Here is a 27,281-nt window from a genome sequence, read left to right on the forward strand (position 1 = left end):
GTTGTAACAAAGCTGTACGCAATGCCCTATTTGATTCGGCATTGTTCAGTAATGATAATCAGTGCTGCAGAAATGATAAGAAATGGTGTCACTTCTAGTAAGTGCTTTATGCAAACACCGTTGTAAACTTGGCATATCTGCTTGCATTGACGATATGTTGCATTTTTCCTCTGTTGTTGATGTGGTGCACGGTATTCAGGTCTCTTTCTACAGAGTGGATTACCTAAAACGAGCACCTCTTTTGTTTCGTGAATGGTTCGAGATTCTGAAACGAAGTTTTTCGGCAAATTTTAGTGGAAGAGGGGCACGTATTTTTGTTATATCGGTAATGCTCATAACTCTTCATCAGTCGAGATACTTTATAAAAAATAAGTTTTTTTAATGAAACGATGTACTTTTTTCAATGGTATTACAAAACTTTTGTAACCAGGAGTACAGTAAGATAACGCCTTTTATTGTTGGCGTTGAAGGGAGGAAGGAAGGATGGCAGGAAGGAAGGAAGGAAAATTAGTGTTCAGAGACGAAGCACAAGTTCAGATTAGGGAAGAAAATCGGCCATGCCCTTTCAAAGGAACCATTGCGGCATCTGCCTCGAGCGCTTTAGGTAAATAACAGAAAATCTAAATCTCGACGGCCGGACGGAGATTAGAACTGTCGTCCTCACGAACGTGAGTCCAGCCTGCTAACCAGAGCGTCACCTCACTTCGTTTGCTGTCGAAACGTTTGGCAAAAAATGTTCGAAAAAAAAGCAACGCGGCTGGAATCAACTGTTGCGGTGTAAACACCGCCAAGAAGAGCTCTCATGCCGGGCTAGGAGCCTTTCTACTGTCTACTTATTTTCACAAAAGCTGTTCAATTTAACATGAGTACGTACACACATTTGAAACAGTTTTCTTAACCTCCTTCTGATAAACTAGAAATTAGCACCAAGTTCCATTTACAACCATCGTAGCTAACCCTTTATCTGTGTCGTATAAAGTAAAGCCAAGAGGAAAATGTATGGTCTTAGTAGACCAGATCTATCTTCTTGTAGTATACAGTGTGAACATAGATAAAATCGACAAACTGCAGGGCGGATTCGTGACTGGAAATGGAAGAAAAAAAGATCCTATGAACATGTGTCCGGAAATGTATCGTTGACACGGTAAATGACGCTGACGAAGGAAAGTTCCTCCGGCCACTTGCCGCGTGTTTCTTGTGTGTTGCAGTCTGTGTGGTTGATGCAGCTTACTGCGAGCGGCAGAATGGTCCAGTATTCATGTCAAGAGCAGGCCGAGGTGGTGTTTGTGTACTGCCAAGCAGAGGGGCACACTCGGCAGGCAGTGCGGCTGTATCAAAGCGAGTACCCTCAGACACCAACCACATCACACAACATTTCGAGACCTTTTTGAGCGTTTGTGTGATCGCGGGTCCTTCCAGACAGACGAACCTGCAAGGAGGCGGTAAACTGCGCATACACCAGATTTGGAGGACCGGGTTCTACAGGCTATTGCGACGAACGCTAGTGCAATCTTCCCGTCAACATGGTGGAGGTCAGTGTAATGTACGACTGTGTGCATCCTGGATGACATCCACTACTATCCCTGTCACCTGGAGAGAGTGCGAGGATTATTAGGAGCGGGTCTCTCTCTACAGGAAGGACTCTGTCAATGGTTTTCGCACCAGACCAACGCAGTTATCGGAATTCTGTCATCAGACTTCTCTACCGACGAAGCAACCTTTGTCAGAGCCCGCATCATCGGTGTGCATAATCGTCACGCATGCACTACAGACAGTTCTTAAGGAATGTTTGGGGCATCTCATCAGCATCAGTTGAGCATCAGTGTGTGGGCAGGGATTCTTGGCGACTGCGTGCTTCGCCCTGTTATTATTGCACAGCGCCTCGACGGAGGGACGTAGTTGGGCTTCCTGCAGAATACGCTGGCTGGGCTGCTCGCCTCTGGCAAAACGGCGGGTTGTGTAGTTTCTGCGTGCCGGAGCGCCACTCCACTTCCGCTTTACAGTTCGGCGACGCCGCAACATCGTCTCCCCCGGACGATGGATAGGACGAGGAGGTCCTCTAGCGTGGCCTGCTAGGTCACAGGACCAACCCCCTGGATTGTTACCTCAGGGGGCATCTGGAAAGCGTTGTGTATCCTGAACGAGTTCCTGATGTGCAGACCCTTCAACAGCGCGTTCACCGCGTCTGTGACGCTATTCGGAGAGAGATCGGAACTTGCGAAAGGGTATGGCTGTCCATGTTGCGGCGTATCAACGTGTGCATTGCGTCCCAAGGAGGCAACTTGGAACACCCGCACCTGTTGTGACGTGGATGCGATGCAGCTCTGTACTGCGTTCCGGGACGATTTGTTGTCGGTACACGCACACCATCCACGTCCCGACAAATGTTCATAGAACCTTTTTCACTCAATTTCAAGTCAGGAAAGCGTCCTTGCGGTTCGTTGGTTTTATTAAGGTTTGCGGAGTTTACATAGCAATAAAGAGTGCAGACAGCTTTGCTTTCAGCTATAGCACATTTCTCGGATACTTTTCCGAAGAATGTCAACGCCATTATAAACGAGCGTTATACCATTGTACACGTCTTCGACAGCTTAAAAATTACCGTTAAAATATACAGTTCAGTGTGCCACTTGATACGAGAGTTTAATACATTATCCGCACAATAAAATTATCAGCCACTCTACCGACTACATTTTGCCGTAAACTTGGATTCGATATCTTGATCTATTTATAAATGACATGTGTGATTCATCTTATATGATAACTGCACTTCGTCGATTTTGATGCTGCTTGTATTTCTGGGCTGGTTGCTATACCTTCACGAATCCATCGCAGCGCCCAAGACATAAAATGCATCATACATTCTCGGCGGCAACTTTTAAGACTCCCCAGCGCGTAGCTAAATTCGTCTATGCTTGAGCGCAAACAGTAACTTCGTCACCATCATAATCACTTCTACACTAACCACTTACGTGAGTGTTCTGTGTATATATAATTTTTTTGCAAAGGCAATTTAGTGTTAATTACATTATCATTCATATGGTATCCAATAAGATTTGTTGTAGTTGCTACAAAATTAAGGATATTCTAGTTTTGTGTAACTTTAACGAGCGTGACGTTCTGCAATGTATTCCGAAACCACAACATTAAATAGTTAACTAAGAGATATGAGAAATCCACAGAACAGATTCAAACGAAACCGAATCATTCCGACTAACAAAAGCCACATCAAGTCAAGACAACCATAAAAATTCATTACATAAATAACTATAGAATTAGATAGAGGAGGGAGAAAGCATATGAATCGAAGAATGAAATAAAAAAATGAAAACCTAATTTATTTAACAATATGGAATCTATGAAAGAACGAAGTCTACGAAAACTTGTCAGGAGTTAGAGCTTCTGGTACGAACGGATGCTGGAAATCGGAAAGGAGCGGTACAGATTTACCGTGAAGAAGAACGGACTCGCAATGCATTGAAAAAACTAAAACAGCCATATTTTCTTCCACCTACTCATTTTCTTAACTACGGAGTCATCGGATGTTGGCAACTCATGTGGTAGGTTTATCTTTCTCTAACACCTTTCGTAAATGATCATTTGGTGAATTCTGGTATCAACTTTTTTAATTCCTAAGCCATGAGAACATGAGAATATTTTTTAATCACCTTGTGTACTTATTACTTATAAATATTAGCTGTGAAGCCTCTATGTATAAAAAGATCCTGTTCATAGTAAATGCTCGTAATATTTCCGTTTTAACTCCCATTCACTTCAGTATTTCGCAAGTTGGAACAAGATCAGCACGGGGGATTCTGAAGAATGTAGCAGCCTGTTTAGTTAAACGGAGAAACTCGTAGGACGCTTAAGGCAGCATGCACTGAGTTACAGAGATTCGTAGTACTCATAGTATCACTTCAGATGTCCGCCTGCTTAGCTGGGTGGTACCGTGCATGCCTCCCATGCACTGGGCCCGTGTTCGATTCCCAGCTGGGGACTGGGTGTTGTCTTGTTCTCATTATCGTTTCATCCTCGTCATCCGCCGCAAGTCGCCCAACGTGGCGCCGAATGAAATAAGACGTGCACTTGGCGGCCAAACCCGACTGGGACATCCTGGCCAACAATGCCGTACGATCACTTCATTTCATATCACTTCAGATGGTACTGCATTAAAGATCTTCGTAATACAAATAGTTTGTACACATAGGAATGGTTACCTAAAATTCACATCTTTGCAGTTTTTATCTATGATGTGGAAGCTAGCGCCTTATACTGAGAAACAACAAAAACACCAAATTCCTTTGAAATGTTGGCCTACAGGCACAAATTCAGTTTTGGTTACAGATTTGGAAATCCTATAAATTCACATGAAGCGACCCCAACATTTTCTTTACTGGTCAACCACGTAAAAAGCTTCGTCATATATCAACTTTTTTTTAACGCCTACGCACTAAAATGTTCGTTTTATGTCCTAAGTTATAAGAGCAACTATTTTAATTATTTTCTCATCGTGCCTCTCCAGACACACTGTGTGAGACTGCTTTGACGACATAAAAACACAAAACTGTAATAATTGTCACGTTGCACTTTGAAAGGAACTGCAAAAATTGTAATATTAAAGTTGGAGACAGTTCTTAACGTAACAGGTATGTCGATATCAGCAACAAACTTTCCTTTTGCTGCTATGATGTTCCACAATATGGTAACTTCCACCTCACCGTCGCCCACAAAATATGTATACGGGCAGTTGGAAAAAAGTATTCCACATTTTGAGACGTGATCCACAACAAAAATAAAATTTTTTCTAAACATGCACTCTAACATATGTATCGTAAGAGCTATGAATACTTGTTCATCTTCGCTACTGATAAAAACGTCTCTTCTACCGCAAGTTCTTTCCTGTTACAAATGGTCTACAGATTGCAGCAAACAAATAGTAAACAAAAAAAAATGGTTCAAATGGCTCTGAGCACTATGGGACTTAACGTCTATGGTCATCAGTCCCCTAGAACTTAGAACTACTTAAACCTAACTAACCTAAGGACAGCACACAACACCCAGTCATCACGAGGCAGAGGAAATCCATGACCCCGCCGGGAATCGAACCCGGGAACCCGGGCGTGGGAAGCGAGAACGCTGCCGCACGACCACGGGCTGCGGACAAATAGTAAACAAATCAGAACACATTGCTCTGTTACTGTGAAACAGCAGAGCTTACTATTACATACGACCTGCACTTGTGAGCCATCACTAAAGGAGGTGCTCAATATGGTGTTCATTCATCTAAAGACATGTTCAAGTCCGACTTCTTAGGGAATCGCGCACGCAGTGAAAAACTCCAGGTCGGTCACGGATTCACTGGCAGCCATGGCGACACGTCCCTGCAGTGTCTGTACATCGTTAATCGGGCCTGCGCATGGCGAAGGTATAGTGTCCCCACAACTAAATATTCAAACGATTGCAGCTTGCAGCTAGGGTGTCTATTTAATTATCATTTCATTTCTAGCAAAGCTGCATGGTCATCCACGGTAACTGTTCTTTCGGGAACAGATACTACCGTCATATATATAGTTAAAAAAATATGGGTTCCCGGCCTTTGACCATCTTGTGCGAACGCACACGCTATGCCCGAACTCGTACGGGACTTGGTAGAGTAATCTGCCACGAGTAATGAGTATGATGGGCAAACATGTATTAGGCGCACTACGAATGTAGTGTTGTGGACATGTTGGGAATGGGGATCTCACGGGGAGCGTGCAAGGGATAAGTCCCTGCAGACGCACTACCCTCTGTGCCCGCGGTGGCTCAGATGGATAGAGCGTCTGCCATGTAAGCAGGAGATCCCGGGTTCGAGTCCCGGTCGGGGCACACATTTTCAACATGTCCCCAATGAAATGTATCAACGCCTGCTTGCAGCTAGGGTGTCTATTTAATTATCATTTCATTTCAAACGATTAAGTTTGGTAGAACGAGGTGGCCAACGTACTTAACCTTCCTGACCAATCCATTGTCCAATAAATGTCTGTGCGAGATGTTCTCTGACATTTAGGAGAAAACGGGCTGGTGCTCCCTCGCGCATGAACCACACCTACAACCGTTGCTGGAATGGTGCCTCCTGTAGCAAAACGGGAAAGTCGTTAGACAGAAACCGACGACAACTTGCCACTAGTCAACCTCTTTGGTAGTACGTAAGGTCCTATTAAAAGTTTGCGAATAATTCATGCCGATACATCAACTGAAGATCGGCACTAATGCCTTGAGGCTTCAACTGCGTGAGAGTTTGCATCAGACCACACATGCTCGTTATGAAAATTGGCAGCCCCGTCTCGCGTAGAACTAGGCTTGTCCGTGAACAATATTTCTGTTGTGGAAAGTCGAGTTTCAGCAGTTCTTTGCTACAGCCATTGACAAAACTTCATTCTGTCAGGCTGATCTTGTGGCCGAAGGGCTGGGACACGCTGTTCGTGATATGTGTATAGCAACTGATCAAGCAGGATCGCCCGGAGTAGAGGATGACTAACCCAGATAGTTGCTCAAATTGTACGTACAATAGTTCCGGGATCTTCTTCCAATCATCGTAATAATTATTCCTCCACAACAGGAGTACAGATGATGCGAGATCTGTGACGATCCGCCGTTGCTGGAGCTACGGAGACAGTCTCTTAGCTCCCTGAGAAGGAGAGTCAATAATTGTACAGTTTGTATCCTGCGTTCCGGATTTTTTTAGCACTTAGTATAAGGATTCGACGGTTGCTTCCATTTGACAGACTATAAGAGAAGATCACGTCTGCCATTTCCCGTGTGGAATAATAGTCTTTCATTACGCTGGTAAATGCAAAGATGAAACTAAAAGGTAAAAGCGTTTCACGAACTTATCTCAACACAACCTTGTTCCATTAGAACTAATGTATATGTTGCAATTATCCAAAACTGTTAATACAGTTTACAGTAGCAACAAATGGTTCAAATGGCTCTGAGCACTATGGGACTCAACTGCTGAGGTCATTAGTCCCCTAGAACTTAGAACTAGTTAAACCTAACTAACCTAAGGACATCACAAACATCCATGCCCGAGGCAGGATTCGAACCTGCGACCGTAGCGGTCACGCGGTTCCAGACTACAGCGCCTTTAACCGCACGGCCACTTCGGCCGGCCAGTAGCAACACTAGCAGGTGTTCACTGTCTTGTGTATCCGTGGACAATAACGGAGGATATGCCCTCATTTGTTTACTGGATTCTCTAGTTGTAGCAAATAGCTTGCAGTAGAAGAGATGTATTTCACAGTAGCGAAGATTAGCAAGTACTCATAGCTCCTAAGGTAGGTATTTTAGAGCCCGTTTTTAGTGGACATTATCGTCTTGTTCTTGTCCCTACTACCACCTTTCAAAAGATGGAATACTTTACTTAAACACCGTATTAGACCATTAAATTTCGGGCATGCAGACGCGCAAATAAAATTTCCTACACTGATATTTCGGCCGCGTATCGTCCGGCCATCCTCAGAGTGAGTCACAAGACTGACGACAAGATGCCCACAAAAATTGCAGCTTTACTCGACTCTGTGAAGCACGATTTACAGCTTCGTAAAGCGGGTGTGTATCAGATTCCTTGCCGAAATTGTGAGAAGTCGCACATAGGTCAAACAACACGCACCTTTCTTAAGAGGTGTGTGGAGCATCGAAGATACACACGCTTATTAAAGCCAGACAAGTCAGCTCTGGCTGGACATTGTATTGATACAGGGCATTCCATGAATTACAGTGATGTGAAGATTTTAACATCCACCTCTTCTTTTTGGGAATCTGTCTTCAAGGAAGCCATAGAGATTAGATTAGCTAATAATTTAATAAATAGAGATAATGGTTTTAATTTGGACAAAGCAAGGAATACGGCTCTTGGGGTAATTAAACTGCAGAGAAATGGCCACGGTGTCACCGCCCCCGATCATACATCGATAAGCGAATCGAATGTCTGTACGCCTTCGCCACAGGCGGCGCATGTGAAAGCGTATTTCTCTGCCGCAGACCAGCATCTGTGACCCGCATGCGCAGTACCGCTCGGTGGAGCATATAAGGCCGCGCTTGGCATCTTGTCGTCAGTCTTGTGATTCATTCTGAGGATGGCCGGACGATACGCGGCCGAAATGTAAGTGGAGGAAATTTTATTTGCGCCGCTGCATGCCCGAAATTTAGTGGACTACTCATTACGCCGCGAGAAGTTGAAAATGCACACCATATTAGACGCTCAAAACTGCAACAGAGTACATTTAAATAGCGCGTTACTACATTTTGACCCTCCTTCACATGTATGTTGTCCACAAGATGCAGCTGAAAAATGTATCAGTATTCGATGGCTTTCGAAGTCATCCAGTGTATGGAAAGAGTTCTTATGACGACCTGCTGCAAGTATCAGCTGTTCCCCAGCATAATTAATCAGGTTCCGGTTTATGCGTAGGGAGTTAATAAGTCGAGCAGCCCATTACAAGCCACACATTTCTGTACTCCGTGCTAAGCGACGCTTGAGTTGACGTAAAGAGCGACGCTACAAGACATCTGATGAATGGAAGTATGATTTGGAGTGGTGAATCGCGCTACATCCTGTGACAGTCTGGCGGAAGGGTTTGGATTTGGCAAATGCCTGAACAGCGTTACGTCCTGTATTTTTAGTGTACTGTGAAGTACGGAGGGCCGGCCGGTGTGGCCGAGCGGTTCTAGGCGCTTCAGTCTGGAACCGCGCGACCGCTACGGTCGCAGGTTCGAATCCTGCCGTGGGAATGGATGTGTGTGATGTCCTTAGATTAGTTAGGTTTAAGTAGTTCTAAGTTCTAGGGGACTGATGACCTCAGATGTTAAGTCCCATAGTGCTCAGAGCCATTTGAACCATTTTTGAAGTACGGAGGAGGTGGTGTTACGGTGTGGGGGTATTTTTCGTGATTATGGTGAGGTCCTCTTATTGCGCTTAAGGGAAAGCTAAATGCTGAAGGATATGAGCACAGTCTTCAGCACTGTGTACTGCGTACAGTAGAGGATCAGCATGACAGAGCACCCTTTCATAAAGCGGTATCTGTGAGGCAATGGGTTGTGTACAATAACGTTCCTGGAATGTACTGCCCTTCCCACAGTCCAGACCTGAAAAGAATGGAACATCTTTCAGATGATTTAGAAGGTCGCCTTCTTTCCAGACACCCAACGTCCAGCATCATTACCTTCTCTGGTGTCTTCTCTTGAGCAGCAATGGACTGCCTTTCAACCACAGAAATTCCTCGAAAGTGTTCCCAGCAGAGCTCAAGTAGTCATCAGCGCGAAGGTTGGACACAGCCCGTATTAACGGGATGCCCAGATACTTTCGATCTCTCAGTGTTTATTAATTTCGGAGGAGGCGGGTTATGAAGGCGCCAGTGGTTATTTAGGAGATCAATTACTCGACAGGTCTTACCAGTTTCGTTCAATTGATTAATTACACTGAGTATCGTGAATGTTGTGTTTGTCTTTCTTTCGATGATACATCTTTCTTTTGCATGTATCGCGTTACAAAATATGTTCTTCAATGCTCAATTGTCCTCGGTCTTCATAAGCATTTTCAGTGGCATTTCTCAAATATGTGCCAAAACGGTAAGAATATAACGCCACTGTAACACCGACATCATTAGTTATTGAGCAACATTTCCGATGGATAAGGACGAAACTGGTATGAGCTGTACAAATTAAACATCCTCATATTCGCTTGAACTGAAATTACCACATATTTCGCTTGTGCCTTTTCCCGCGGTTACGTAGGGTCGGCGTGAACAATCGGAATTGGCAAAGTTGGTTTAAGGGGTGGCCGCATGCCCTTCCTGCCGCCACCCCGTACCCCCCGGGACGGAATTAGTGTACCCCAAGTGTCTGCGAATAGTGTAATCCATTGAATAGTGCGAACGTGTTCAGATGTCTGCGAGCAGTGGAACTGAGGTGGGACGTGGGGACCAACCCGGCATTCATCTAGTGGGATGTGGGAAACCGCCTAAAAACCACATCCAGGCCGTATCTTCCGTTTCATACAGCTATAGGTCACAGTAGCGTCTGTGCATGCATGCATGTCTAAAGGAAATCGCATTGTACACCGTAAAAGACAGACATTGAAGAATAATGAAATTATTTATGAAAAACATGGGAAATCTGCATCTGTGCGGCCGAAAAATAATTTCGACACTGCTTATTCCTACTGACAATTCAGTATCTCAACTAACGCGCCATCTATGTCGGTTAAATATGAACCTTATTACGAAATTAATGCCATCCACTTATTTTCATGGCAACTGCAACAGATACAGAGAGCACAACAATACCGTCAAATAGAGCGAGATGTCAGCCATATACTGTCATTTATCCATAAAGTCATCAATATTTGTCATGAATTTTCGTCACTGGCGAATAATAGCCCATGTGCTGCGTTCGTAAAATGCTGAAGCAGCTCAGGTAAGTGCTGTTTCACAACTTCGACGATAGCATCTGAGTAAGAAAAATGTTGGCTAGGTAGTCTATGCGCTAAAAGAGATGTAAGTTTGAAGGTGCTAAATCAAAAATGAATGGAGGATGCGGTTGGAGAGTCCATCCAAATTCGGCAACAAGTTCCATTACTACACAACTGTTCTAGGGCCTGCTGTTATCGCGATGACTCTAGAAATTTTGGCTTTCAGTCCAGCCAGTGTCGCCTAGTAGCATTCTGGGTCTAGAGCTGCTTTAAGCTCCAACATATCCAAAAGAACCACATCCTATCACAGAAAAATGTGCAAAACCATTTTTCCCCCTTGCGTAAGCATCAGCAGGATCCGTCACGGGCTCACTTTGCGATAACATGAATTGCGTGACATCTTTACAGCCGACATTCAAGCGATTCAAGTGATGCGCACAGTTCCTCGGTTGGAATCCGCTGATTGTAACAGATGAGTTGATCGAGACGCAGTTCATTACGAGAGATCACAACTGACCAGGGACGAACATTTACCGGGACATAGTACTCCCACGCCGAATTGCTTACGACTACTGTGTCGTCTCCACACACCTTTAGCAAGCGTCGATGAACTTTAACTGGCACACTGTGTTAGTGAGGAATTCAATGACACATCTCTTTTAAATGGATCTCTATGTTAGACACCATTATGGAGCGCTACCCTGCAGCTGTTGCTGCCTGTCGAAGAATAACGAAACCAATAAGGAATTACCGAGAAGACTGAAAAATTAATACTGCTCCAATAAAATGGGGCTCGGGTAAAGAGTCAACAAGAAAGGTATTATTTTGGAATGACTAACGCAGTTGCGTACCACTTTTCCTGGTTGTTATCGAAATATAGGTAAATTATATCAAAATATGGGCGAGTAATAGCTAAAGGCTTGATTTTCATAGGACACAAGAAACCAGAACTTTCTGCGTCCTTCAGTGATTTCTCCCGTAAGACACAGCTTTTTTCCTTTAGATCTTGGAAGGAAATTGAAACCCAGTATCAGCCGGTACTAGAACAGCCGATGACATATGTATCCAAAAGCATTAAGATAGACTAAACCAACACGCAGAGTCACGGAGACCCAGTCACGACTCAACGATCCAATCAGACGGGATGCCTGCCTACGCCAGCCCACGCTCGCCCACAGGTACTCGACTCTTATCAAAACTGCTCGTAAACACCGCCTGCTGCCGATAAGAGAGACGGTGTAACAGGTGTTCAGAGTCAAATCTAGCATCTAGCGAACAGGGCTAAAATCTAGACCGATAGACTAGAGAGATGCTCGAAATTAGATCAAGCCTAAGTGTTCAAATGGTTCAGAGCACTATGGGACTTAACATCTGAGGTCATCAGTCCCCTAGAACTTAGAACCACTTAAACTTAACTAACCTAAGGACACCACACACATCCGTACCCGAGCACGATTAGATCCTGCGACCGTAGCGGTCGCGCGGTTCCAGACTTAAGCGCCTAGAACCGCTTGGCCACACCGGCCGGCAGCCTATGAGTATAACCACATCTCATTACTCAGGATTTTTGTCAGAATGGCAGTTTTATTTCCAGAAAAGATCGTCAGCTGGAATTGCAATCTATCTTTTTGTTTTTGGGGCTTTTTTATGACTAAATGAGAACTTTATGGTGGTAAATAACTTTTGTGAATTAAAAAAAAGCATGTGACCTAGTGGATCACGCTATACCCTTGCGTAAACTGGAACATAGTGGAATTATGGGAATGCCCGATCAGTAGCAACTTTGGAAAATGTAAAAACAGAAAAATGCGTTCTTCCGTCCAACTGAAATAAGCAGAGAACAGATCTAAGCCTAAATAGATTACTGTAGGGAACAGAGAACCATAGCTCTATCACTGTCCACTGCTTATTTAAAAATATACACTTGTGGCCATTAAAACTGCTACACCAAGAAGAATTGCAGATGATAAACGGGTATTCATTGGACAAATATATTATACTAGAAGTGACTTGTGACTACATTTTCACGCAATTTGGGTGCACAGATCATGAGAAATCAGTACCCAGAACAACCACCTCTGGCCATAATAAGGGCCTTAATACGCATGGGCGTTGAGTCAAACAGAGCTTGGATGGCGTGTACAGGTACAGCTGCCCATGCAGCTTCAACGCGATACCACAGTTCAAAGCGTAGTGACTGGGGTATTATGACGAGCCAGTTGCTCGGCCACCATTGACCAGACGTTTTCAGTTGCTGAGTGATCTGTAGAATGTGCTGGCCAGGGCAGCAGTCGAACATTTTCTGTATCCATAAAGGCCTGTACAGGAGTTGCAACATGCGTTCGTGCATTATCCTGCTGAAATGTAGGGTTTCGCATGGATCGAATAAAGGGTAGAGCCACGGGTCGTAACACATCTGAAATGAAACGTCCACTGTTCAAAGTGCCGTCAATGCGAACAAGAGGTGACCGAGACGTGTAACCAATGGCACCCCATACCATCACGCCGGGTGATACGCCAGTATGGCGATGACGAATACACGCTTCCAATGTACGTTCACCGCGATTTCACCAAACATGGATGCAACCATGATGATGCTGTAAACGGAACCTGGATTTATCCGAAAAAATGACGTTTTGCCATTCGTGCACCCGCGATCGTCGTTGAGTACACCATCGCAGGCGCTCCTGTCTGTGATGCAGCGTCAAGGGTAACCGCAACCATGGTCTCCGAGCTGGTAGTCCATGCTGCTGCAAACGTCGTCGAACTGTTTGTGCGGATGGTTGTCGTCTTGCAAACGTCCCCATCTGTTGACTCAGGGATCGAGACGTGGCTGCAGGATCCGTTTCAGCCATGCGGATAAGATGCCTGTCATTTCGACTGCTAGTGATTCGAGGCCGTTGGGATCCAGCACTGCGTTCCGTATTACCCTCCTGAACCCACCGATTCCATATTCTGCTAACAGTCATTGGATCTCTACCAACGCGAGCAGCAATATCGCGGTACGATAAACCGCAATTGCAATAGGCTACAATCCGACGTTTATCAAAGTCGGAAACGTGATTGTAAGTATTTCTCCTGCTTACACGAGGCATCACAACAACGTTTCACCAGGCAACGCCCGTCAACTGCTGTTTCTGTATGAGGAATCGGTTGGAAACTTTCCTCATGTCAGCACGTTGTAGGTGTCGCCACCGGCGCCAACCTTTTGTGAATGCTCTGAAATCACATGCATATCACAGCATCTTCTACCTGTGGGTTAAATTTGGAGTGTGTAACTTGTCATATTTGTGGTGTAGCAATTTTAATGGCCAGTAGTGTATTAGCAATCTGACATGAACTCTTTTCACGAGAATGGAAAAACTTATCGAAGTCGATTTCCTGGAGAATCAGTTTGAATTCCGGAAAATTATTGGAGCAAATGAGGCAATACTAACTCGGCGACTTGCAGTGAGGAGATAAAACTCTTCGGCTACCCTCCTACCGCGTCGGATCTCCTTTTGCCCGGCGTAGTGCCGCAACTGGATGTGGCGTGGACTCAACAAGTCGCTGGAAGTCCCCTGCCGAAGTACTGAGCCACGCTGCCCCTACAGCCGTCCATAGTTACGATAATGTTTAGGGTGCAGCATTTTGTGCACGAACTGACCTCTTGATTATGTCGCATATGTGTTCTATGGGATTCAGTAAGGCGAGCTGAGTGGCCAAACCATTCACTCCAATTGTCCTCAATGTTCTTAAAACCAACAGCGAACAACTGCGGCCCGGTGAGACGGCTCATTGTCATCCATAAAAATTCCATCGATGTTTGGGAGTATGAAATTCATGAATGGCTGAAAATGGTCTCCAAGTAGCCGAACATAACGATTTCCAGTCAATGATCTGTCCAGTTGGACCAGGTGACCCAGCCCATTCCCCGTAAACACAGCCTCCACCATTACGGAGAAGCCACTACCAGCTCGCACAATGCCGTGCCTTGTTGGCGACTGCGGTCCACGGCTTCGTGGGATCTGCACCACACCCGCACTCTACCGTCAGCTCTTAGCAACTGATTTCGGAACTCATCTGAGCAAGCCACGGTTTTCCAGTCGTTTAGAGTACAACCAGTATTGGTCACGAGTCCAGGAGAGGCGCTGCAGACGATGTCCTGCTGTTAGCGAAGGCACTCGCGTCGTAGATTCCTGCAGTTATTTCTTAGCACTCACAACCCTACAAAAATGCCGCTGCTCTCGGCGTTAAGTGAATGTCATCGGCCACTGCGTTGTCCATGGAGAGAGGTAATGCCTTAAATTTGATATTCTCGGCACACTCTTGATACTGTGGATGGCGAAATATCGAATTCTCTAACGATTTTCGAAATGGTACGTCCCATGCGTCTAGCTGCAACAACCATTCCGCGTTCAAAGTCTGTTAATTCCTGTCGTGAGGCCACAGTCAAGTCGAAAACCTTTCACATCAATCACCTGAGTACAAATGACAGCGCCGCCAGTGCACTGCCCTTTTATACCCCGTGTACGCGGCACTACCACCATCTGTACATGTTCATATGGCTATCACGTGACTTTTGTCACCTCAGTGTATTCTCCCATTCATTATTAATCCTACTCTTGGGTGTTTCCTATCTTATTTTATAGGCGTGTACTCACTTATACAGAAGTCTGTTCGTCGTGCTACAACAGTTCAGCCTACAGCCGCAGGTTCGAATCCTGCCTCGGGCATGGATGTGTGTGATGTCCTTGGGTTAGTCAGGGTTAAGTAGTTCTAAGTTCTAGGGGACTGATGACCTCAGACGTTAAGTCCCATAGTGCTCAGAGCCATTTGAACCAATTTGAACAGTTCACCAATTCCCACTACATCTAACTGTAACCTATCTATTTCTCTTTTGAAATTCTCTGTCCTACTCATGAGATGCTACCTTCTGAGATGTGGTGCTACACAAGGATTCTGAAAATTATTTGCACTGTTACGGTAAGGAATGAGGAGGTTCTCTGCAGAATCGACAGGTAAAGCAATATATATAAAAACACCACCAAGAAGAAGGAATCGTTGATAGGACATCTGTTAATAGGAATAATTTCCATAGGTCTAGAGGGAGCTGTAGATAACAAAAATTGTAGAATAAGACTGAGATACGGATAATTCCAGCAAATAACTGAAGACGTAGGTTGCAAGTGCTATCCTGGAATGAAAAGGAATTCGTGGCGGGCTGCATCAGACCGGTCACATGACAGATGACTCACAAAAAGAGTCTACCTATCCCATGAAGGGATGTAGCATCCATCGCTCAAATTCGTAGAAAGCCAGTTTTGTTTTTCCAGAAGACTATATTCTCCTGAGTAGTCCCCGGCCACAGATGGGAGGACTGTTCAAACTCCAGAATACTGGAAGGTATCATCATTAAGTCGTACGGTAGAGCTACATGCTGTCGGGAAAAATAATGTAGCTCCCTCTTTATTTTAGCCGTTATCAGTACCAACATAGCAAGTCATGTTGGCTAACGTTACAGTGCCATATCAGTTATCCAGTATAGCACCCCTGACACACTTGGAATGGCTGCTGCCCCTCTTCCGGAACCATGGGATAGTCTTCCCCTCTCCACAGACCCCCCCCCCCTCCCCCCTCGCATTGTGACTGCACCTACATTACGACTATCAATGACGCGTTTCAATACGAATAACTTTCTACGAATGGCAACAACAAATCAAAGACATTGTGAATAACAATAAAACAGTCAGTGCTCAATAACTATTTAAATTATTATAAAATTTTTAACAGTTAAAAAGTAAAGAATAATTATGTGTTTCCAAAAGCTGCATAGCTCTATGAAGGTGCTTTATTCGCAACAACCGCTTTCGCGTCAGTATAGACGCATCTTCAGGTTTATCTGCCAAGAATACGAATCACTGTGTGAAATTTTATAGAATGTGGAAATACAGAACCACAGATAGTGTTGACATTCACCAAAAAATTCGGATAGTTCCTGCAGGATTCGCGCACTGAGTATTCCATGAAAACTTAGTTACACTATGTGATCAAAAGCACCAGGACACCTGGCTGAAAATGACTTAAAAGTTCGTGGCGCTCTGCATCGGTAATGCTGGAAATCAATATGGTGTTGTCCCACCCTTCGCAGTTTCCACTCACGCAGACATACGTTCAATCAGTTGCTGGAGGGTTTCTCGGGGAATGGCAGGCCATTCTTCACGGAGTGCTGCACTCAGGAGAGGTACCGATGTCGCTTGGTGAGGCCTGGCACCAAGGTGTTCTATAGGATTCAGGTCAGGACTCTGTGCAGGCCAGTCCATTACAGGCATGTTATTGTCGTGTAACCACCCCGCCACAGGTCGTGCATTATGAACAGGTGCTCCATCGTGTTGAAAGATGCAATCGCCATCTCAGAATTGCTCTTCAACAGTGGGAAGCAAGAAGGTGCTTAAAACATCAATGTAGGCCTGTGCTGTGATAGTGTGACGCAAAACAACAAGGGGTGCAAGCCTCCTCCATTGAAAACACGACCACACCACACCACCATCGCCTCCGAATTTTACTGTTGGCATTACACACGCTGGCAGATGACGTTCTCCGGGTATTCGCCATACCCACACCCTGCCATCGGATCGCCACATTGTGTACCGTGATTCGTCACTCCAGACAACGTTTTTCCACTGCTCAATCGTCCAATGTTTACGCTCCTTATACCAAGCGAGGCGTCGTTTGGCACATACCGGCGTCATGGGTGGCTTATGAGCATCCGCTCGACCATCAAATCCAGGTTTTCTCACCTCCTGCCTGTCATGGTACTTGCAGTGGATCTTGATGCAGTTGGAATTCCTGTGTGATGGTCTGGATAGATGTCTGCCTATTACACATTACGACCCTCTTCAACTGTCAGCGGTCTCTGTCAGTCAACAGACGAGGTCGGCCTGTTCGCTTTTGTGCTGTACGTGTCCCTTCACGTTTCCACTTCCCTATCACATTGGAAACAGTGGACCTAGGGATGTTTAGGAGTGTGGAAATCTCGCTTACAGAAGTATGACACAAGTGACACCCAATCACCTGACCACGTTCGAAGTCCGTGAGTTCCGCGGAGCGCCCCATTCTGCTCTCTCACGATGTCTAATGACTACTGAGGTCGCTGATATCGAGTACCTGGCAGTAGGTGGCAGCACAATGCACCTAATATGAAAAACGTATGTTTTTCGGGGTGTCCGGATACTTTAGATCACATAGTGTCTGTGTATCTGTATAGCTCATCCATTCTGGGAATCGAGAATCTCAACGATTTTTGCCAAATATCGATATTCATATTGTTCCTGGGAAGTCCAACAACGTATCAAAATTTGTGCAATAGTTCTTCAGACTAGCCCGGACATACAAAAAGAAGCCAGAAAAGGACTTCAGTTTGTATATATATCGAAAGAAAGAGGGAAGATTTAATAAAACATCTTCGTTTGCGTATCAAAATATGACAACTTACATTTTATGTTTGCATGCTGTAATATTCGTCTGTTGTGCTTTTTACGGGATGAATGCCGTACATGTTCAAATGGCAAAAAGATATTTTTATGTGATACAATTACAAATTAATAAGTTTAAGATTTTTTACTTTACTTGTACTGCGAAACTTGCTTCTTCCCAAATTTCATGACTGTAGGTCACCTGGAGGTACCCTGTAGGTTCTGATGAGTGAATTAGCCAGTATCAGACAGAGTACGTGAATTAAATGCCCGAATCTTTTGAATCCATTGACCTAGAAGCTGAAAATTTTTACGCTCTCACCGCCGAACGTGCAATAAATTTGTGCTTGATACATCTACCCATTCCTCAGAAAACTTGTTCTTTACCTTCGGATAGGCAGACAGATGGACAACAAATTTACCCTGTAAGGGTTTCTTTTTTACTAATTGAGACACAGAACCCTAAAAACAATGGCAAGTGCTCTCAACGGCCGTATTTTCATAATTGAAATGGACAAATACTGAGTCTCAGCATTCTAGAAGTTATGAACATTGGTGGCTTGTCATACTAAATTTGGGTACACCCAATAGATTTTTGCCAAAAGTGTACGAAAAGCAAATAATAAATGGGACGCTAATGCGAAAGAGGATAAAATGCCTAAAACTTAACTAACGTCTAGGGGAAGTACTGTACGTACACCGGAAAATACATCCAAGTATGAATACTACGGTATGGAACCGAAACGTAGAGAATGGAGAAAACACGAAAAATAGCTTATCGGGTAACACCCCTTAGGATATATTACACGATTCTGTAGACACCAGCCGTGTAGGTAAACTTAAAATCCTATACGATGCGCTTACATCCTCCGTCTTGCTGATAGGCCGATATGACGAAAGCGGCCCATGGAGGATAGCCGTACACGGGAAGGCGGAAGGCTTCGGTGCCGATGAGGAAAAAAGAGTAAACACATGAACAGCTGCACGGAGAGAATCATAAGAAGGAAAGCATCTAAGGCTGGGGATCGCATTACACAACATTAAAATATCCACTGTTTATTGCAGATATAAAATAAAATATAATCTGCTTTACATTAGTATCTCAATATCGTAAAATTACCAAATGATTGGTATTTGAGTATTATGCACTTGCTAAGTTGAAGCGAAAACCATCTAATAACTACCGGGGAGAATTCAGATTTAATAAAACATCTTCGTTTGCGTATCAAAATATGACAACTTACATTATATGTTTGCATGCTGTAATATTCGTCTGGATGTTGTACTGTCTCATTTCAATCTAATTATTGAAAGTTCAGGCTGAGGATCGTTTTGATACCTTCATGATACGTATTTATTCCAAAACACTTAAATCATTTCCTTTTGTTTCCTTAAACATAATATGCAAATTCCTTTCAACGGTGTCCCGTTTCTTTTAGATAAAATGAGATAACTGATTTGAGGTAGGCGAGGCTTACGTGTTTTTAAATCATATATTGTTATTGCGCTCAGTCTGACATATATTTCTGGAGGCAGTCATTGCAGAATAATCAAATACTACTCCTTTATTAATATTGACGTAGTAATGTAAAGCCGATTATGTTTTATCTTTTGTTTTGTGACTGCAATAAACCACACATGTTGTAAAGTAATTTAAAATAGTTTTCCGGCTTAGACTGTTTTTCTTGTTATGATTTCCCCCTTGCAGCTGTTCGTGAGTTTGCTTTTCTTTACTCGTCGGCAGCGTGGCCTTCCGCCTTCTCGTGTATTGCTAGGGTCCACGGGCTGCTTTCAACCAAGTCGGCCTGTTAGCAGTACAGCGGGTGTACGCACATCATACAGAATTTAAAGTTTACCTACATCGCTTTTATATGTCTGGTGTATACCGAATTCTGTAATACATTCTACGAGATGTTACCCAGTAATCTATTTTTCACAAAATTTCACTCAGTGATTTGTATTCTTTGGCATATAACCCCGAAGATGTGTCTGTACTAACGTGGAACAGACCGTTGCTAGTAAAGCACCTTCATACATCTACACGGCTTTTGGAAAAGGCAGATCACTCTCGGACTTGTTTATTTGTTATAATTTTGATGATTATTGAGTGTTTTTTATTGTTATTCACGACTTATTTTAAAATAGTCGTCCATTTCTGGCAAGCTAAGATTTTTATCAATATAGTCGACGTATTCGTCTCTAGACAGTCAGCAACTGTTTAGATATTTAAGATAATTCTCATTTATTTTTCAGTCTCCTCTGATATGATATTCTAAATAAACAGAACGGTTTGGTGGCGTCCCGACTTAGATCTGAAGACGATCCTGAGAGGTCGAAAAATGTAACCGTATTAAAAATGTACAACTGAATCTGAACGATTAGTGAGAATTATCTTAAGATTTTCATATTTAGGCAGATAATTTTAGACTGACTCAGAGGCTCTGTTGTAAATTCCAGACTTCAGAGGCCTCGGGTTCTATCCCCGGTCTGACCTAGTATTTTTACTTTTCACTTGTCAGTTCTTTCACCTATGGCAAAATTTGCTAACGTGGAAAAAACGAGCTGTGCCATGATGCGGAGCTCTTGGTCAAACTGTAGTTCTCCGTACAACTGGATGTGTAGATCATTCAGCCCCTATGAACCGTGGACCCCGTCGAGGTGGCTACCGTGCTTCAACAGGTAATCGTTCCGTAGGTGCAACCACAACGGGGACGCATCTGCGAAGAGGCGAGACTGCCTGCCTTGTCAGTAGCTGCAGGGGCAGCGGTCTGGATGATTGACTCATCTGGTCTTCGTAATGTCAGCCAAAACGTCATTGCCGCGTTGAGACTGCCAACAGCTGAAAGCAAGGAGGAATCACATCCGTATTTTTTCCCGAGTGTATGCAGCTCTACTATATAGTTAAATGATGTTGGCATCCTCTTGAAAAAAAAAATGGAAAGGTTAAATGATCCCCCGTAAGGATCTTCGGACGGGGTTGCTCAGGAGGATGTCGTTATCAGAAAAAACAAATCTGGCATTCTGCGGGTCGGAGAGTGTAGTGTTAGATCCCTTATTTGTCGGCCGCGGTGGCCGAGCGGTTCTAGGAGCTTCAGTCCGGAACCGCGCGACTGCTGCAGTCGCAGGTTCGAATCCTGCCTCGGGCATGGATGTGTGTGATGTCCTTAGGTTAGTTAGGTCTAAGTAGTTCTAAGTTCTCGGGGACTGATGACCTCCGATGTTAAGTCCCATGGTGTTCAGAGCCATTTGAACCATTTTTCGATCTTTTATTTCTGTAGGTTGGTTAGAGAATTTAAATATGGAAATGTGTAGGCTGAAGTGAGATGCAGCAGAAATTAGTCAAGTGTGATGACAAGATGAAAAAGACATCCGATCAGGTCAGCACAGGAATAACGCAGGACTAGATTAATATTGAAACAAAAAATACGAATGCGGATAAGCTACTATGAGCAGCATAGTGAACGTATTCTCGTAGCCAAGATAGATGCGAAGCCGACACCCACCATATCAATACTAGTTTATATGTCGACAAGCTTTGCTAATAATGAAGAGACTGAAAGAATGTATGATGGGATAAAGGAAATCAGACAGACAGTAAAGGGAGATGAAAATTTGTGATAGGTGACTGCAGTTTGGTAGTAGTAAAAGGAAGGGAAGGCGAAATAGTAGAACAACATGGACTGGGGAAAGGAGTGAAAGAAAGAGCCACCTGGTAGAATTTTGCGCTGAGCATAATTTAATCATCGCTAGCACTTAGTTTAAGAATCAGGAAAGGACGTTGTATGCGTGAAAGAGATCTGGAGACACCGGAAGGTTTCAGATTGATTATATAAATGTAAGATAGCGATTCTGGAATCCGATTTCAGGTTTTAAGACATTTCCAGGGACAGATGTGGACTGTGACCACAATCTAGTGGTTAAGAACTGTAGATTAAAACTGAAGAAATTCCAAAATGGTTGGAAATTAAGGAGATGGGACCTGAACAAGTTGAAAGAACCAGAGATTGTTGAGAGTTTCAGGAGGAGCATTAGGCAAAAATTGAAGAACGGGGAAAAGGAATAAAACAGAAGACGATTGGGTAGCTTTGACGAATTAAATAATGAAGTCAGCAGAGGATGAAATAGGTAAAAAAACAAAGCCTCGTAGAAATCCTTGAATAACACAGGAGATATTGAATTTAAATGATGAAAGGAGAATGCGTAAAAAGTAGCAAATGAAGTAGGCGAAAGAGAATAAAAAATCTAAAAATGATAGTGACAAAAAGTGCAAAATGGCTAATCAGGGAGGCCTAGAGGACAAATGTAAGGAGTTCCAAACATATCTCATTAGGGGTAAGATAGATGGCGCCTACAGGAATATTAAAGAGGCCTCTAGAGAAAAGAGAAGTAACTATTTGAAAATCAGGAGCTCAGATGGAAAATCAATCCTAAGCAAACAAGGGAGAAACAGAAGATGGAATGAGTATATAAAGGCTCTGTACAATGGAAGTGAACTTGAAGACAATATTATAGAAATGGAAGAGGACTTACATGAACGTGAGATGGGAGATATGATACTGCGAGAAGAATTTCTCAGAGCACTTAAAGAAATAAGTGAAAACAGAGCCGCTTGAGTAGATCTTATTCCATCAGAATTGTCGAGAGAGAGAGCCAATGCAAAATTATTTCACCTGTGTGCAAGATATGTGATAGAGACGAAATGCCGGGCAAGTGGCCGCGTGGTTTGAGGCGCCATGGCACGGATTGCGCGGCCTCTCCCGCCGGCGGTTCGAGTCCTCCCCTCGGGCATGGGTGTTTGTATTGTTCTTAACATAAGTTAGTTTGAGTAATGTGTAGGTCTAGGGACCGATGACCTCAGCAGTTTGGGCCCTTATAAATCCACACACATTTTGAACAGACGAAATAGCCACAGACATTCGAGAAGAATGTAATAATTCCAATTCCAAATAAGGCAACTGCTGACAGGTATGAATACTGCCGAACCATCAGTTTAATAAGCCTTGGTAGCAAAATATTGATACGAGTTATTTACAGAATATTGGAAAAGAAGGTAGAGGCCGACCTTGGGGGAGATCAGTTGCAGTTCTGGGGAAATGTGGGGACACGTTAGGCAATAATGGTCCTACGACTTGCCTTAGAAGACAGGTTAGAGGAAGGCAAACTACGTTTATAACATTTGTAGGTTTAGAGAAAACTTTTGACAATGAGGACTAGATTAAACTCTTTGAAATTGGGAAGGCAGCAGGGATAAAATACAGGGAGCGAAAGGTTATGTACAACTTGTACAGAAACCAGATTGCGTTTATAGCACTCGAAGGGCATGAATGGGATGCAGTGGTTGAGAAGGAAGTGAGATGAAGTTATCTATAGGAAACAAAGGTGGAATTTAGAGAGGGGATTGAAATCCATGACATTGCAATTCTGCAGAGACGGCAAAGTAATTAGAAGATCAGATAAAAGGAATGGACAGTGTCTTTGGAAAGAACATCAACAAAAGTAAAACAAGGCTACTGAAATGCAGTCTAATAAAAACAGGCGATCTGAGGGGATTAGATTAGGAAATCAGACACTAAAAATAGTCAATGAATTTTGCTACGCGAGAAGCAAAATAGCTGAAGATAGCTAAAGTAGAGATTATATAAAATGCAAACTGGCTGAAGCAAGAAAAGCATTCCAGAAAAAAATAAATTTATTAAAATATAATACAAATATAAATGTTAGGATGTATTTTCTGAAGGCATTTGTCTCCAGTGTAGCCTTATACGAACGTGAAACATGGACGACAGGCAATTCAGACAAGAAGAGAATAAGAGCTTTTGAAATCTGGTGCTGTAGAATTGTGCTGATTATTTGTTGGGTAGATGGTATAAAAAATAAGAAGGAACTGACTCGAACTGAAGATAAAAGAAATTCATGACACAACTTGACAAAAATATGGTATCGCCTGATAGCACACAACCTGGGGCAGCAAGGAAATGTTAATTTGGTAATGGAAGGAAGTGTGGGGGATAAAACTTGTAGAAGGAGTCAAAGGCTTGAAGACAGTAAGCAGATTCAGAAGGATTCATACTGCAGTAATTATGCGATGAAGATGCTTGCGTGGGACAGACTAACACGGAGAACTGCGTCAAAACAGTCTTTGGACTGAAGACTACGAAAACAACAAGAAGTTAGTTGAGAGATCGTAGGAAGACATCACGATGCGCTATACAATAGGACCATACCTCGTAAAGCACTTACACTTCTACAGCTTGCCACCTACAACAACAAAATTCTTCTTCGCCATTTTTTGTTTCAGGTTCAAAAGATCGCTTTCTACAAGCCTGATGGTTTCTCTCTCTCTCTCTCTCTCTCTCTCTCTCTCTCTCTCCAGACATAACTTGATCGTTACAGATCGTTTCTGCTTGCTTGTGCATGTAATTGTTGCTTCACGGCACGTATTCAGCTCGCTCTGACCATCTTTCACCCATTTTTTAATGTGAGTTTTCACTGCATCGGCAATCAGTTAACGCGGTGGGAATACTGATGGGGTGTAGTAAGGGACTACTTCCTGTCTTCAATGTGGATGATTTGTGCTGAGCATAAACCATTACAACTGTGTCACCCGAAATCATGTGGCCAATTGGAAGCGATCTCCCCTAAAAAAAAAAAAAAAAAATTAAAAAAAAGGGGAAGTTTCTTTCTTGCAGATGACAAGTTGTAAAAAGATGTTTCCTTTTTTGTTCACTTTAACATGTATTCAAAACACCTACCACAGATTCATCCTGACAGCCGTACCATTCGTTTCCGAGGTCTTATGTCGTATCTTTGCCTTTCTCTAATGCTTGTTTAGGAAGTCTTCTCTAGTTGATTCTGTTTGTATTAAACTTCCTTCTATTTGTATTTTAATTTTAATAAGAGTTACTTCTGTTCTTGTACCACGATTATACAACGTAACCAGCTTAGAGCATCCTTGTATTCTGGTAAGAAATCTCATTTTCGTTATACTGATATTATTCAAATCCGCCTGTAAGGAAACTCACCTATAATTCCTTATATCAGAATCGTTACCGCCACTGTTTCACAAATCTTTGACTTGTATCCACCGTCCTCTTATTATTCAATAATCTGCTTATGATCCCATACATACGTGCGAAAAATTGTTCGTTTTTTCTACATGTCTGTATTTGTCATAACATACGTAAGCCCCTAAGCAGAAATACTGTAATACCTTTTCAATAATGGTGTTCCTAACTGTATTGCATTTTTAACTTAGAGAACGACCATTTTGGTTTTTGGAAGTCACACTTTTAGGCCGTACTCCTTCGCAACTGTTTTAGTTATACACAGACCGTAGTAGGTCATCTGTTTTTGGTATAATCGTAATATCCTTTGCTTATCAGAGAATGTTTACTACTGTATCCTTAGCTACTCTCATTCCAGAAATTTTCTCGTTCTTCCATTCTGTTACTGTATAGTCGGGTGATATAAAATTCCCTTGTCGTACTCTGTGTTGTTTATAAACTTATTATCATTACCCATTCCTGTTCTGCAGTTCTTCACGTTATTTTAAAACTTGAATGAGATAGCGGCGATATCCTCTGTTATTCGTTATTTTCCGTAATATAATACCATTCAGTTTATCGAAAGGTTATAAATGGGATATACGCTTCTGAGTGTAACGCTCGGTGTTTCTCTGTGATTTGCCTAAGGGTAAAAATGTTGTCTGCAGTATGTCACACTCTCCTGCGGCTCTTCATCCAGTCCTCAATATTCGTGTAGTCCTCAGTCTGGTATTTATTATTTCTGAATAAAAATTATAAGCGTTATTTTCGTCTATAAATACCAAACATAATTTTAAAAACCTGAGCTTCAAAATGACATAGTTTACAGTCCTTTCATCTGTTACCGCCTCTAGCTACATTTCAAACACTAACTAGTAATTTGTAAACACTGTTTTCAAAATTTATTTATTCTTTGATAAAATTTTGAAGCAAACAAATAAATTAACAGAGCAGACAGCACATAATATGTTGGAATGTACAGGGGTAAAAGTGAAATAAATTGTGTTTCTTATACGGAGTAACTTAAATACCAATTTCTCAATTTTTTTTCTCATTCACGTCACTATTTAACACGCCCACTACACATTCTAAGAATCTGTAAGGAAATTTTGGAAAGGGTTGAATACAAAGTTATGAAAATAACATTGGTTCAAAATGGTTCAAATGGCTCTGAGCACTATGGGACTCAACTGCTGTGGTCATAAGTCCCCTATAACTTAGAACTACTTAAACCTAACTAACCTAAGGACAGCACACAACACCCAGCCATCACGAGGCAGAGAAAATCTCTGACCCCGCCGGGAATCGAACCCGGGAACCCGGGCGTGGGAAGCGAGAACGCTACCGCACGACCACGAGATGCGGACAAAATAACATTAGTTGTCTAAAACGAGTGTTTCGTATATCCACTATGCGCCACAAGTGTCTCCTACCCAATGTGTTATCGGATAAGACTTAGAATGCAAAATTCAGTTACACTGACCATCGTTAGGAGCGAGTCGAAACTGACAAAAGCGCGGATTTAGTCCGCGAGGGAACTGCCGCGTGGTAAGACAGAGTGACAGAAGAACAGTTCTCTCATTTCTTGTGACAATTAAGGAGGATTGTCCAGGCTAGAAAACAGTCACAGGAATTCCTTAAGGGTGAGGTAGCAATTCAGGATGTCCCAGTTAGCTGTGCGGAGGACTCTGTTGAAGATTATCAACACTTATAAAAAGCTTGTGTGCCCCATGATGCCCTTTGACACCCGATGGTGCCCTACGTCAACTCACCGTGCGTTCGTCGTGTCACATTCTGGAAGATGGCGTTCGTTTCTACAGAGCAGATAGCGTATTACTTCTTTGCTCCACCCGAAAAGAGTTATCAAATAAAAATGTGAACGATCGTCAGTCGACAAGCTACTTCGTTACTGACGAGTACATTGTAGTTTGTTTTATTTTGCCCTCAAGAGTTTGTAGTGTGTTAACAGTGTTTACGCGGAAGGCATAATTGTCCAGAGAAAATGCATACATGCGTATCTGGAGACCTGAAAGCTCAAGGTACAGGACGCTCCAGCGACCTGGGTAAGCAGGTGTTAGCACACTTGCAACGGTTCTCCGACACTGTGGCAAAACCTGACATTAAGCAGTGATGTACGTCGCTACAGAGTGAACGGGATGTGTCGTACGGTGCTGGCTTCGCAGTTCAAACTACACAAGAGGATTTAACGCTCGTCTGATTCGCTTTCATCCATGGCTTCTACATATGTACGACTGTAGTGCAATTTCATGCCATCGGGGCTGCGTTCAACAGTACGATAAACCACATTCGCGAAGTTCGACCATTCATCTA

General features: G+C 43.2%; 1 protein-coding gene and 1 non-coding gene across 15 annotated transcripts in view; both read left to right on the top strand.

The window, feature by feature from the left end:
- LOC126485138 (voltage-dependent L-type calcium channel subunit beta-1) overlaps window positions 1-27,281 on the top strand; it is a 749,688-nt gene that overhangs the window by 451,602 nt on the left and 270,805 nt on the right. The window lies entirely within an intron of this gene.
- Window positions 5,794-5,868, top strand: Trnat-ugu (transfer RNA threonine (anticodon UGU)). The gene has a single exon. It is a non-coding gene; the product is annotated as a tRNA-Thr (tRNA).

Source organism: Schistocerca serialis, chromosome 6 (assembly GCF_023864345.2).
Source record: "Schistocerca serialis cubense isolate TAMUIC-IGC-003099 chromosome 6, iqSchSeri2.2, whole genome shotgun sequence".
Lineage (NCBI taxonomy): Eukaryota > Metazoa > Arthropoda > Insecta > Orthoptera > Acrididae > Schistocerca > Schistocerca serialis.